Source organism: Helicoverpa zea, chromosome 21 (genome assembly GCF_022581195.2).
Source record: "Helicoverpa zea isolate HzStark_Cry1AcR chromosome 21, ilHelZeax1.1, whole genome shotgun sequence".
Lineage (NCBI taxonomy): Eukaryota > Metazoa > Arthropoda > Insecta > Lepidoptera > Noctuidae > Helicoverpa > Helicoverpa zea.
In genome coordinates this window covers 7051186-7063990 of record NC_061472.1, presented here as the reverse complement: position 1 = coordinate 7063990, position 12805 = coordinate 7051186, and the positions used below count along the sequence as shown (strand labels likewise).

The following is a 12805-nucleotide window of genomic DNA, read 5'->3' as shown; positions in this document are numbered from 1 at the left end:
AGTTAATTTGAATTCAGCGGCACAACGCCGACATTTTACGCGCCCCTGTGATAAATGACTGCCAAATATTTTTGTTTAATTTGCCCAAACTATTAATTACTCCATTCAAAGTTCTGACTCCGTCGGCAGAATCTGTGCCGAGCAGCCAATTATAATAAGTAAATGAATTCGTTTAATCAAGGCTATTTTCGTTCCCATTTGAATACCGACTTTACACAATAATCTTGCTTGTACTTCTTTCTCTTTTTAACTATTTAAAACGTTTGCTTAATTTATTTTTAAAACTTAACGCTCGATGGACGCTCAATGCTTACTATTGAAAATGAGACTTAATCAAAAAAATTAAAGTTCTCACTTGACTAATTTTAATAAACTGTAAAGCGAAATACTTTATCTAGATTCTTTAAAACTTATGATTGTCTTATTTCTTTCTTAGATTTTCTTAGAAAATAAAATGTTATCATCCTGCCGTGGGATGCATTTATGAGTATTGCCTATTAGCTATACTGGGTACCTATCTGACCTTTCTTATATGTAGTGGCAAAATCTCAGCTAGTAGGCAGCCTAATGAATTTATTATAATCATAATGAATGAACGTAGGTGGTCTTGAAATTACGTTACCTACACAGAAACATGGTCGTAGAGAAAGGCTATTTTTATCTTAATTTACATATTCTGTGGCCGTTGTTATATATTTTCAATGAGATAATAATAAAATTGGCTGATACTGAATTTTTCAAAGATTTTCCGACCTGAAATATAAGTCATCAATTAGATTAAGTATTGTCAAGATAATGTTAATTACTTAAACTAATGAAAACTTGTTTACATCAAACTGTTATCAAAAGTCAAACAAAACTGTTTGTGAAACATGTTTCGTAGTAAAAGTCTTTAACTACACATTCTCTCAAGTTGTTTCCAACACTCAGGTGTGTTGAAAACAATGAAAAGATGCCATATGATTACATCTCAAAACACCTTTTCGCGCTTCAAAGTTGCCAACTGAAGAAACTTTGACAGTTCGTCATGCATTACTTTAATGCCTAAAGGGTGTGATTCGTTATTTAAAACGTTATTTTAACTAGTTAATTATGTTAATATTAAAAGCTTTAGTGTTATTAGGATAAATGCGTGGGTTTCTATGGTGAGACGTCGGTGGGTTGCTCTTTCTTCTTACTTTCAATCATAATCTGCCTGACTTTTCCCAACTATGTTGCGGTCAGTTTCCTTTAGCTTCTGACTACACGTAACGACTGTGAAAGATGTTCAAATAGCAATTGGCACCTACTAATTTACTGTGTCTTCCGAAACCCGGAAAAACTCATCGTGACAATAGTCTTTGTCGTGACAAGATGGTCCCATCCACGGACCGACCGCGCCAAGAGTTGCTTAACCTTTAGATCAATCAGTTCGCGGGGTTTTGACTAAGCCACGAGCTCAATAAAATGCTATTATTGTCTAATGTCAAGGTGTAAGTATCTTCCTACGTTGTAAATAACATGCTTAATTAATTAACATAATGTTAGGGTATTGTATTCGCGTTATTTGCGGAAAACTTGTATATTATTCATGTCTATAAATGGCTCCGTTTCTTAGAAATGACTCGAACGTGTGGTAGGCAAAACTGACAATATATTCATTCATTCATCAAGTGCTAGGTAAGATAAACGGATTTTAACACATTAACTTTAAAATGAGTTAAAAATTGAAAAAGCACTTAATTTTTAAGTAATTGCCTAAAAATATATTCGTGCAAAAGTTTGGGCTCGTCCGGGATTTGAACCCGGGACCTCTCGCACCCTAAGCGAAAATCATACCCCTAGACCAACGAGCCGCTTGTAAAAACCGTCGAAATACCAATTGATAATACTTACGTACATAAATTTAAAAAGAGAAAGGTAGAAATCGCCCACGCATCGTTGTTTTTAAACCGTTCTGTCAGAGTATACTTAGAAGCAGAACAGTGGGAAATTATGCGCGATGTGTGAATGACCTATAAATTAATAACCAACCGTGTTTTCATAGATCATCTGTTGTGTATTGTATGATGGGCTTATTTCGTATTCTTGATTTTTATTTAAGAAAAAATGCTTTATAAAAAATATTATATGAGTAATATTATGTACCGCAATAACCACAATGAGCTAATTATTGCAATTCTTTGCAGGAATTCCTAAAAGGAAAATTTCTTAATAGATATATATATATAATAGATAGACCAAGACATAAATTTTGCTGACTTCGGTATTAAACTGAAATGATACGTAAAATAAATTCAATTCTGATTCATTCTGCTTTCTAGGCCATTTGTGACACATGGTGACGTCATAACACGTGCGGTTTTATTTTCCTCTAATATTTTATCCTTTAGATTTATTTATTAGTTAAGTAGGCACCTAAAGCTTATATCATTATATTGATTGAATCTGTATCACGTTGCGGTCAACAATGTATAAATTATCAAAGAATTTTCCTGCAGGTATTATAATATACCTACTTATCATATACGTTCATGTTTCATGTACAGAATATTGATTCACAAAAACTAATTGGTCTATAATTTAATATTGTATTACCTAAACAGCTTATGCAGCTCATAATTTTAATTGGAAAGTACTATGGACCTTCTCAGAGGTCTGTCAAAGGCTCATCGACCGGACTCTATCGAGTACCAATTAATATTCATTGAATATTTGAAAAACGAATAGAACCTTCGCCGTGTTTGTGTGTGCTTTACTTCTTTACACTTTGACCAATGAGAGCACGTTATTTATTAAAGAGGAATAATATGAGTTCGAAATCCGAAACGATAACTGGCCAGACATAACAGCTACGCGACTTTCAACCTTATGTTAAAGACGCTAAGGTTCAGTTATCAGTGTTTAAAATAATTTCTTCTTATCAGCCTTGTCAATGAGTGTTGTAAGCATCAGATAGTAGGACGAATATTTTGTTGGCTCGTGTTATTTTTAGTGTTATCTAAATGATTGGACAAAGTTGATTATCCACAATATCCATACTGATATTTGATATTTAATCCGCAAAAAGGTTCTGGTAGGAAAGTTTCTGTATGTAGGGAAAAAGCATAGGAAATAGGAGACATAAAAATATTGGACATTTTCAGCAGTAAGGCAGGTGAGGTGCCACTGGGTAATTAAATAGCCAATCCTGTTGCGGGACGCCATCAATGGCACTATCAAAATATCAGTAAAACGTTCCTAAAAAGAATTAACTGGGGCCCGATTCTCCTAATTTTACTTAAGCGACATACGATTCACGTTCGACTCGGTTCGACTGAGATCCAATCCCGACTCGATTACGATTGAAGCGTATGTGGCATTCCGCTATTTTTTCTTTGAAATAAACGTTTTTATCCTTTTCTGTCATTCAATAATGAATCATTTTGTCTGCAAATGATTTACGATTGCAAAATGATTGTACAGCAAACTACCGTATTGACCAAAATCACCAAAATAGCAGACCAATCGCATACCAATCGTATGTCATTGGAATACGATTGGTCTTATATTAGTAGCAGACAGTCCGATAAGGTTAAAACTGCTATTGCGATCATATTGCGATTCAATTTCTATTCGATTTTGACAATATTAACTTAGGAGAATCGGGCCCCTGTATAGAATGATCAACTGTATAGCTTGGTTCAGCCTACTTTGAATAAATGACTTTTGATTTTGATTGATTGATCTAGGAATTATATCAAAACACCTGGAGCCTGGAGCACATACAAGCAGCGATTTTTTGATTGGTTATCATCGGCCTATTTATCTATTTATTATATTTTTCGTAAGGGCAAGTAAACCCATAGCATAGACCCCTTTTCCAATATGACACAGGTCACGTTGAACACGCGTCGTCATAGCTTTGTGCCGTCAGTCAGATGCGTGCCACACTGTTGTCTGTCTGTAATTGCTCTGACATTTGTATCACTCGACACGGACAAAAAGTGAACATTCTGGTTGCTGTTTGTAAGGGAATAGTGAGAATATAGCTTCTGTCAGAAACTGTCTCATTCAAAATGCTTTTGGAAAGAAGTTATTCCCAATACTATGTTGAGAGGTGTGTGTAAAAACGTTACATTAACCTAATTGAGAAAACATCATTTAGGTTCACTTTACATAAGTCTAAAATATAAGATGAAAGATAAAAAAATACGAAGTAAACCGTCTTTTGTTATTCCGAATTAAATTAATATTAGCAACCTTTACTTTATTCCGTCCAACACGGTGGACAGACGACCTTATAAAGGTCGCCGGAAGACGCTGGATGCAGGTCACCTACAGGTTTCTGTGGAGATCTAAGGGGGAGGCCTATGTTCAGAGTGGACGTCCTATGGCTGAGATGATGATGAACCCTTACTTAAAAAAATATTTGAATTTAGAATTAAGCAGCAAAGTCTACCATATTTCTATGTCTAAATCATTAAAAAGGGTAACCCCTTGATCGAAGGTCTAGCTTCCTAAGCTACTTACTCATATGTAGGTCGGATGACTATGTGAAACTACTGAAAGCCGTTTTTAGCCACTAAAATGGCCTGAATCACTTCTGAACTTAGCGGTACAGTCACGCCGTCAATGTAGTCTGTGGTTTGAGTGAAGAGTGACGTCAGCACAATGCCATAGACACGGAGTAAGGAAAGATGAGCGGAGATGCCATAGTGCAGGTAGGCGCCTTCTTCTAGATCAAATACGTACGATGGGTATGACTAAAACGATCAGTTATGAGTGAAACTAACGAGACGTCCGGATTCTTTGAGATATCTTCTTTTTTTAACGACGCCAAAAATCATCAAATGATGAGGGAGTGTCACACTTTTACTGACTAAAAATCTGTCGTAGGCCTTTTATGTACCAGGGCCGCGGTAACTCTTTCGAACAACCCGCTGCCATTCTTTGAGATATCTGTCAACGATTTTTGGTATTACAAAAAATGGGCCGGTTCGAAGGCGTTTAAAGGTGGAGACAGTAACATTCCTCGTCCCCCGAACACCCGCATATTGGCGCGCTACATTCTTAAGAGGTTTTCGCTATGGCAGCTCCGTTAGTCATTTGGTTCTCCATGGGCATAGACGATTTGTCATCGCACAAGTTCAGGGAACAATATTACACAAAGCCTTCCTAAGCCTCGGCGCTTGAAAGTAAAAATATGAGTAGCTATGGCTGTGCAACTTTAACAGCCAATTTCTTCATCAAAAGTAAAGGCCAAAGTAAAAGTCAAAGTAATGTCTAAAGTAAAAGTAACGGTCAAATTCATTTTTTCTATTAGTTTTGCTGTCACTTTAGCCTTGAAAAAACGAATTTGACCGTTACTTTTACTTTAGACATTACTTTGACTTTTACTTTTGATGAAGAAACTGGCCGTAAATCTGATGGTTACACGCATGTTTACGGATATTGAATTAATTTTGAACCAAACTCTTTAGAGAAAATACTGTCAAGGTTTTATACTACTTTTCGTAGATATACATATTCTGCAAATAAAATCTATGTAAATACTCCTTTTGTAAATTAAAAGGTTATATAAGAATGTTTGCAACTACTATTATAATGTCTAATTTCAGAACTCTTTTATAAGTCCTAAATGTAACACGGAGTGATGACTTTTGAAAACTTGTAAAACGTTATCTTTCTACACTAGAAATATAGACAAGTAAAATGCCTCCAGAACTCCGAACCTCCACGAATCTCAAATAAAATAGAATATTGTAATATTTTCAATACACATCAACAAAAATAAGGTTTCTTTTATCCTTATTGCTATAAATATTTTTTTCATTAAAGCCTACGATATCTAGATAAGATGTCAATGCTATTAATAGAAAGCAATTAATGGCTGACTAGCAATACCTGCCACTACACCATGAAGCTTCGTTATGAAATAAACGCAACAGGTAACTGAATAAATTATCATATCAACGTAATTAAAATAATTAATTTCGACCCTCCTTTATTAAGTATTTTTATTTTTCGCTAGTAATGGAGATAATTTAGAAATAATAATTAACCAATTAATTTCTTTTAATTTTTGAAATATTATGACGGATACCCGACTTATTGGTACCTATTTGAGGTTTTGTCAAGGAAAATGAACTTACCTACATTTTTAGTGTTCGCATTTATGATAGTAATATTAGTTTTGCATGTAAAACTGTAACAATTTATACTATTATTGCAATTTAAACGTTTTTCAGAAGTGCGTTGTAAAAGTGCAAATGTTATGTGAATCCGCGCATCGTGGCGCGCACAGGCGAAGCGAGTTGGCTCCGCTCCTAACGCTAGTAGGCTCGAGGAAAGCGCGGGTGCCGACCTCACGCTACCGTTTGCCGCCACCGCCGAGCTTTCCCGCGAAAAACTTATCATAGACAAACATTAAAAATCGAGGTGGTATAAAACCTCATTTGAAAAATGCGTACTGGTTGAACACATTTTTTTTTATGTTTGTAAGAAAGTTCGACAGTATGGGGTGAATTTATTTGTGACAAAAATGAAATAAGTATGCAAAATGTTAAGAATTATGTGAAAAGATGATTTATGGTTTAAAAGTTTTTATGCCACGGACTAGTGCATTTTGTGGAAGAAAGGAAAATTATACAAAAATGCTGTAAGAGGTAAGTTAAAGGTAGTTATTATTATAGTAGAGTGCAGTTTCTGTAGATTATTTATTATTTTAAAATAAAATATAAATACCTTCTGTATTGATTAATAATTATCTCTCTAGCGATTAGCGATATTAAGTATCTCTTCAGTAAACAGAAGAAAACCTAAATATTCATGTGCCATTGATTATAAATTTTTAAACACTTTGTTAAATATATAGGTATAACAAAAATATATAAAAATCTATTTTATATATTATTTAGGCAGAAACCTTAGATTATTTTATAGATTTCTATTATATTGAACTGTAACTCCGTAGACACAATCGCTCGCTGCATACAAACTCATTTCGCAACTCATCTTGATTAAAATTTACGAGACGACATTTATGTCGTCTCGTAAATTTAGTTGTAACTTTAGTTAGGAATTATTTTCGTAAAAATACAGCTCAGTATAATGAATTAAATTGAAATTAATTTACGAAGTAATTAATCAATTATGAGAGAAAAACCCACGGATGAAGCCGTAAAAAGCAAAAGTTTTGGACGCAAACGCAAAACAGTGGGCCCAGAGTATACCCGATGATGGAGCACGTTGAGCACTCACTGAATTTACAGTTCTAATTATTCGACCAATGGTTGTTGAAATGAAAACTAGAACAACGAAAACAAGGCTGAGTTATGGCGTTCTAATGGTTAAAGTTAGAGAGTTTAGGAGCGAGTTAAACGGGCAATTGTATTGGAGTTAGCTAACTATAATTTAGACTCCGTCCATCGCGTCAGTGTCTCAAATTATTTCGAAGTGCGATTGCTTGACAAATTGCTTTAGTTGAACACCTGGAGTTTGAGGGCTTCGATCGCAATCATAATTAAACTCCTGAGGTAGACTATGTTACGAATATATCGTCAGTTTTGTTCACAAAATTCTTTTACTATCCTCGTTTATCATTCATGGTTCGACTCTTGAAAAGAATTCAAGATTGAGCTTCATTTTATAAAAGGTCTGCTCTCTGTGCACGGCCACTTAAAGTATTGGCAAATATTTTCACTCGAATTGGTTTATTCCGCGTTCGAAATTTCTCAATCGCTTTCGCTTCATTGAATATGGAATCTATTTGACTAGTAAAAATATAAGTCTATAAACTGTTTATATATTATCTTTACTATTTAAGTTTAATTTTATCTACGTTTTTAAATGGCAATAATGCTCTTAAATTTTATAACAGCCTTTTATATCTACGTTCATAATTGAAAAGCAATATTACTTCGTCGAAAATTTTATTCAATCACAATGTCTACTAACACCGCAAATTCAAAATAAAAATCCAATTTTACTTTTATAGTCGTGGCCATATCATTTACATTAAACTGTCTGGTAACGTCTTAAAATGGCTATAGAGTGACTCACAAAAATAAAAGACGAACAAATGCGTTTTATGGCCCGACTCCGGTTGTCAATGGCCACCGTAATGTTCGTGCTGTAAGTAACTCTAACTAAAATCTCAATAATGTTTCAAATTCCCAACGTACCTTCTCATGTTTATGTAATAAGATTTTTAAATAAAAACATGGAAAGGGTCTTACAAAGACCGTAACGCATCGACAATTCCAGTGTTGCAGGTGCCGTAAATGGTAATCGTTCTCGCGTACCTTAGAAGCGTATAAAGATTTTCATTTTTCACAAGAAGCCGTTAATTTTCCTTCACATTTTCCCCTCGTCGAGTATATTCTACTCGATTATGTATTTGTTTCTGATCGAAAATCCACCATCGATGCTGATCAAAAATGAAATTTTCACTTAAACGATAATTTGATTGAGGTTAAAAGATGAATCACAAGAAGCAATATCTTCGCGGAGAAAATTAAAAAAATGGGGCGGCTCTTTTGTTACGTTCAATATTATATGGTGTCAGCCCCGAAGTGATAAGTCTGACCATAAATCGAGTTCGATGGTGCATTGAATAGAAAAGTGTGGGGTTTTAGAAAAGTTTCTGTACGATATAGATCTTATTCAGCGGTTAGCAAGCGGGGTGGGTGTGACATTGTGTACATCCTTGACATAGAGATATAATAATGGACCTTGACATATAAAATAACCACCAAACAAATCAGTACATAAAAACTCATTTTTCTAATCTTATCTACATCCACAATAGATACAGCAGAAGGTCGTGTATGTAACGTCACTGGAAGATTTACTGTTCTTTATGTAGGCATGCGTGCTGCTTCACTGGCTTCAAGCCAAATTTTTTGCCAAATCTGCGAGAATCGTACTAACGAATGAATTCGACGAAGGTCGACGGGTCCCTTGTATAAAATTATAATACTGTAATTTTACGCTGTCTTGCTTATAAGGATCCGGAAGAGGCTATTTTGTGGAGTAATTTAAATTTAGATAGCCAGACATACTTAGGAATATTCAATGATTACTTTTTGTTAAAGGGAGGTTATCCAGCCTCCCTTGGAATCGATTTTTCCATGATCACCAATTTATCTGCACGCTGGTGGGTTAATGGAATTCCTCTTTGACTGTTAATTGAATCGGCCGTTAGGACGCCTGTGACCAGTGCAGGATTACTTTCAAACGTAACCGTCCATTTCAACTGAAATTAAAGAAAAATTGATGGGGCAGTCATTAAGAGCTCTATAATTACAGAAATTATGACATTAAAGAATGCTAATGGTTTTATGAAACTACTGTCGCCTGACCTCCATAACTCATTTAGTTTATTTCCAAGTTGTTAGGAAATAAAGAGAAACAATTAAGTAAATTGTCATACGATATAATGAAATTGCGCTTTCCCATGTTTTTAATTATTGGATGGTTGCTGCGTAGCATATTAATATTTCTGTCACAAATCGAATCAGTCATTGGTGACTATTCTTCAATAAGAAACAAATTAACTTCGCTCCTATACCACATTAAAATCTGTTGATCTGAGACATACAACTTTTTCTTGGAAAAACCAAAGTTTGTCTTCCGGCTTTCCTTCAATAACGAAAGGAATGTATTTATTTTCCATAATTAGGTACGCCTACGACAAACATACATAAACATGAGATAAATGTGTTCCGCAAAAATATAATTATACATTTTTGTACGTATTTGTTTACGCCCACACCCTAATCTATGCACCCACGGAAAATGTGGATATCCAATGACTCGGAAAAGTTATTTTTTCGACTTTTATGTTCAGCATTTTCTTTGACTTTCCAAAAAGGAACACATTTTTTTCCTTCATAAATTATAATTTAATGATATGTACTGTATAAAGACGATAGTTAACCTCTTTACAGTAACAATTAGGTACACATTACCAAATATTGTTGTGAAATGTAACTAGCTCTAAAGTTATTGTAATCAATATTACTTATCGGGAAAGTGTGGGAGTAAAGGATAAGTGAGGCCGTCAAGATATATACGGTGACCTTTAATTATTGTAACAATGTTATAAACTTAATAATTACTTACTGATGTTATGAAAAATTGCTATAAATAAAATTGTATACTTTTTACGTGAATGATAGAAGAAGAATACAGTATTTTGTAGTCTTTTTCTAGTAACTAACTTTGGCACACTTTTTGAGTAAAATAAAGTGATTTTTTTTCTGTATCTAAGCAAAATTATTTTGACTTTTCCTCTTCTGCTTTACTAATCAAATAAAATTCCTCACACACCATAAAACGTATAGAAAATAGAAGAATAACAAAAATAACATTTCTATTATTGAACGTCGAATCCTCATCTGTTGCGGTGTTCCCTATTGTCCTACCACAAGTACACTTCACCCCTTGACAAAATGGTGGCGGATAAATAGTTCGACCTCGAGCAAACACGAGATCTGAGGATCTAAAGGTGCCCCCGGGACATGAAGTGTGTACTGGCTTACGAGGAAATACACAGTATCCCGCACAAATACTCTAAGCACATACTTGTTCCTCTTTGTTGTTATACAGCTTTGTTTGTCTGTTTATATCTGACCCGTTTTTTGGCGGTTAAAACTTGGCAAGGACGTCAGATTTGAAAAGAGAATTTGTGTTTTTTTTTCTTTGTGCTTGCTAGTGACATAATGCCAATTGCTTCTATCCTATCCTACTTGCTATTGCTACCAATTACATAAGAAGTGAAAATCCTCCTTGAACTATTTAAATTAGGAACCAATATTTAAGGTCGGAATTCGACCTTGCCCAGAAGTAGAAGACTTAATACACTTATGATACATAGTAACTACCTAGATACAGTAATCCAAAATATCGAGCTACATAATACATAAACTATACTAAACGTAACTACATCAATAAATAACAATCTGACATCATATAAGCTAGTTTATGTGAGCTTTGCCAAACAATGCAAGCGGGCACTAATACGTACATTATAGTACGTAATAATTTAATATAGCGGGACCTATCGCGGTTGTTTGGCGGGGACCCAGCGGGGTATCGGTCTGACCAGTAGACTAACAATATTGATTCAGTTAGAAGTGCTTGAGAACTTGTTAATCACGTGATGAGATAACTTAATGAAGAACAAGCTATTAGTGGCCGGATAATGGAGATAGAATTAGCGTTCGTGCTGGTGGAATATGAAGATATGTTTTGTTTATTATAAAAAATATTACGGTGTAGAAAAAAGCGGTCTAGATTGGGAGTTGCCCAAGGTTATTGGGAAAGCCTTTGCGCAGCCGTGGGACAGTGCGGGCTAAAAAAAGGAAATATTACCAATGCAATTTATCTAAGGAAAGCGGTTGGTACTTTTACATTTTTTTATAACATTCTGTGATTTGAATTGAACCCATTCGCTTTACATAGGTAAATGGGAATTGAAACACTTCCTCAATAGCTTTAAACTGATACACTAAGGCAAAGCATGCTCTATAGTCACGCTAGTAACTCCGAGTACGAGAGCTCTAATAAAAACAACGGATTAATTATTAAAATAACATCCATTTTTTAGAAATAAACTTATTTAAGCTCTACCAGAATGACATTAGCCTTACAAAAAAGGTAATGTCTAAACCTTTTTTGTTACAAAACAAACATGTTCAGATAAGCGTGTGTTAATCGGAATAATGAATTTATCTTCGGGCAACTATATTTGGAACAAAATAGTTCAGTAGCTCGACACAGTTTTAATTCAAGTAAACAACTATAAAGGCCTGTCCTCATTATTTGCTCTAGAGATTTAGATCTCGTTGAAGAACGTTTGTTTGAAGGAAACGTTTTCAAGCACCTTACAAATAACCGTCATTTTGTTCCCTTGGATGTTTGGCAGCCATCTTGAATGATCACCGACGAATGATGTGGTCGCACCTTTATAAATATTTCTTGTGGAAACTTCAGTTGAATGTAGACTCTTTTCAGTGATATTTTGCCCACCGCTGATGTAGTAACTCAAGTAAAAAAGACTTTTTTCAAAATATAACGCCTTGACTTGATTTTATCTCGTAACCTGAAATGAACATAAAAAACTGTGCAAAAGAAAAATTGTGTATCACATGACAAAGGTGCTGTTTTCTTCGCTAGGCTCTTGATGAAAAAGACCTATATATGTAGAGGAACTAAGTAAGCATCATGGAAAGAGTTCACCTTATTACGGATTTTTTTTCAAATTAGGTATAAAAAAGTATAGCAAGTTTTTACTAAATGTATGCTCTGTTATAGGTAACAAGTTATAAATTGATTAATTACAATTGAAATTTAATATGACTAAGCGGTTTTCCTTTAATTTTAATGCTATAAGTTGCCAAAATTTAATTCCAATTTAACAAACTTACATCCGCATTAAATAATAAACTGACAATGTTCGAGAATAAAGCTCTGGCACGTGCAATAAATAATAATTATTAAAATTAATGATCACTTTGTATTTCAATTTGTTGAAGACAGTGCTGAAAATTATGGTATTGTTTATTCTCACTTAATATAAATTAAATGTGAAAATAGCTCTGTCTGTCAGATGTGCTTTCACGACCCTGAAACGATTTACATGAAACTTGGTCCACGATAGGTGCCTTGGGTGAAACTGCGGGGATCAGCTTTATTTTATGCTTTTTATTTGGGGAATTAAGCTAAGAGCCTAATTATAGTGCAAAATTTATTAAAAATAATCCTTAGTTAATTTATAAGTACCTAGGAAATCCTGGAAATGATAAGCAGCGAATGAACCAAGTTAGATGCAATGCTGTGT

General features: G+C 34.4%; 1 non-coding gene across 1 annotated transcript; it reads right to left on the bottom strand.

Moving 5' to 3' along the window:
• Positions 1 to 1763: 1763 nt before the first annotated feature.
• On the bottom strand, positions 1764 to 1835 carry Trnap-agg. The gene has a single exon. It is a non-coding gene; the product is annotated as a tRNA-Pro (tRNA).
• Between the last annotated feature and the right edge of the window lie 10970 nt (positions 1836 to 12805).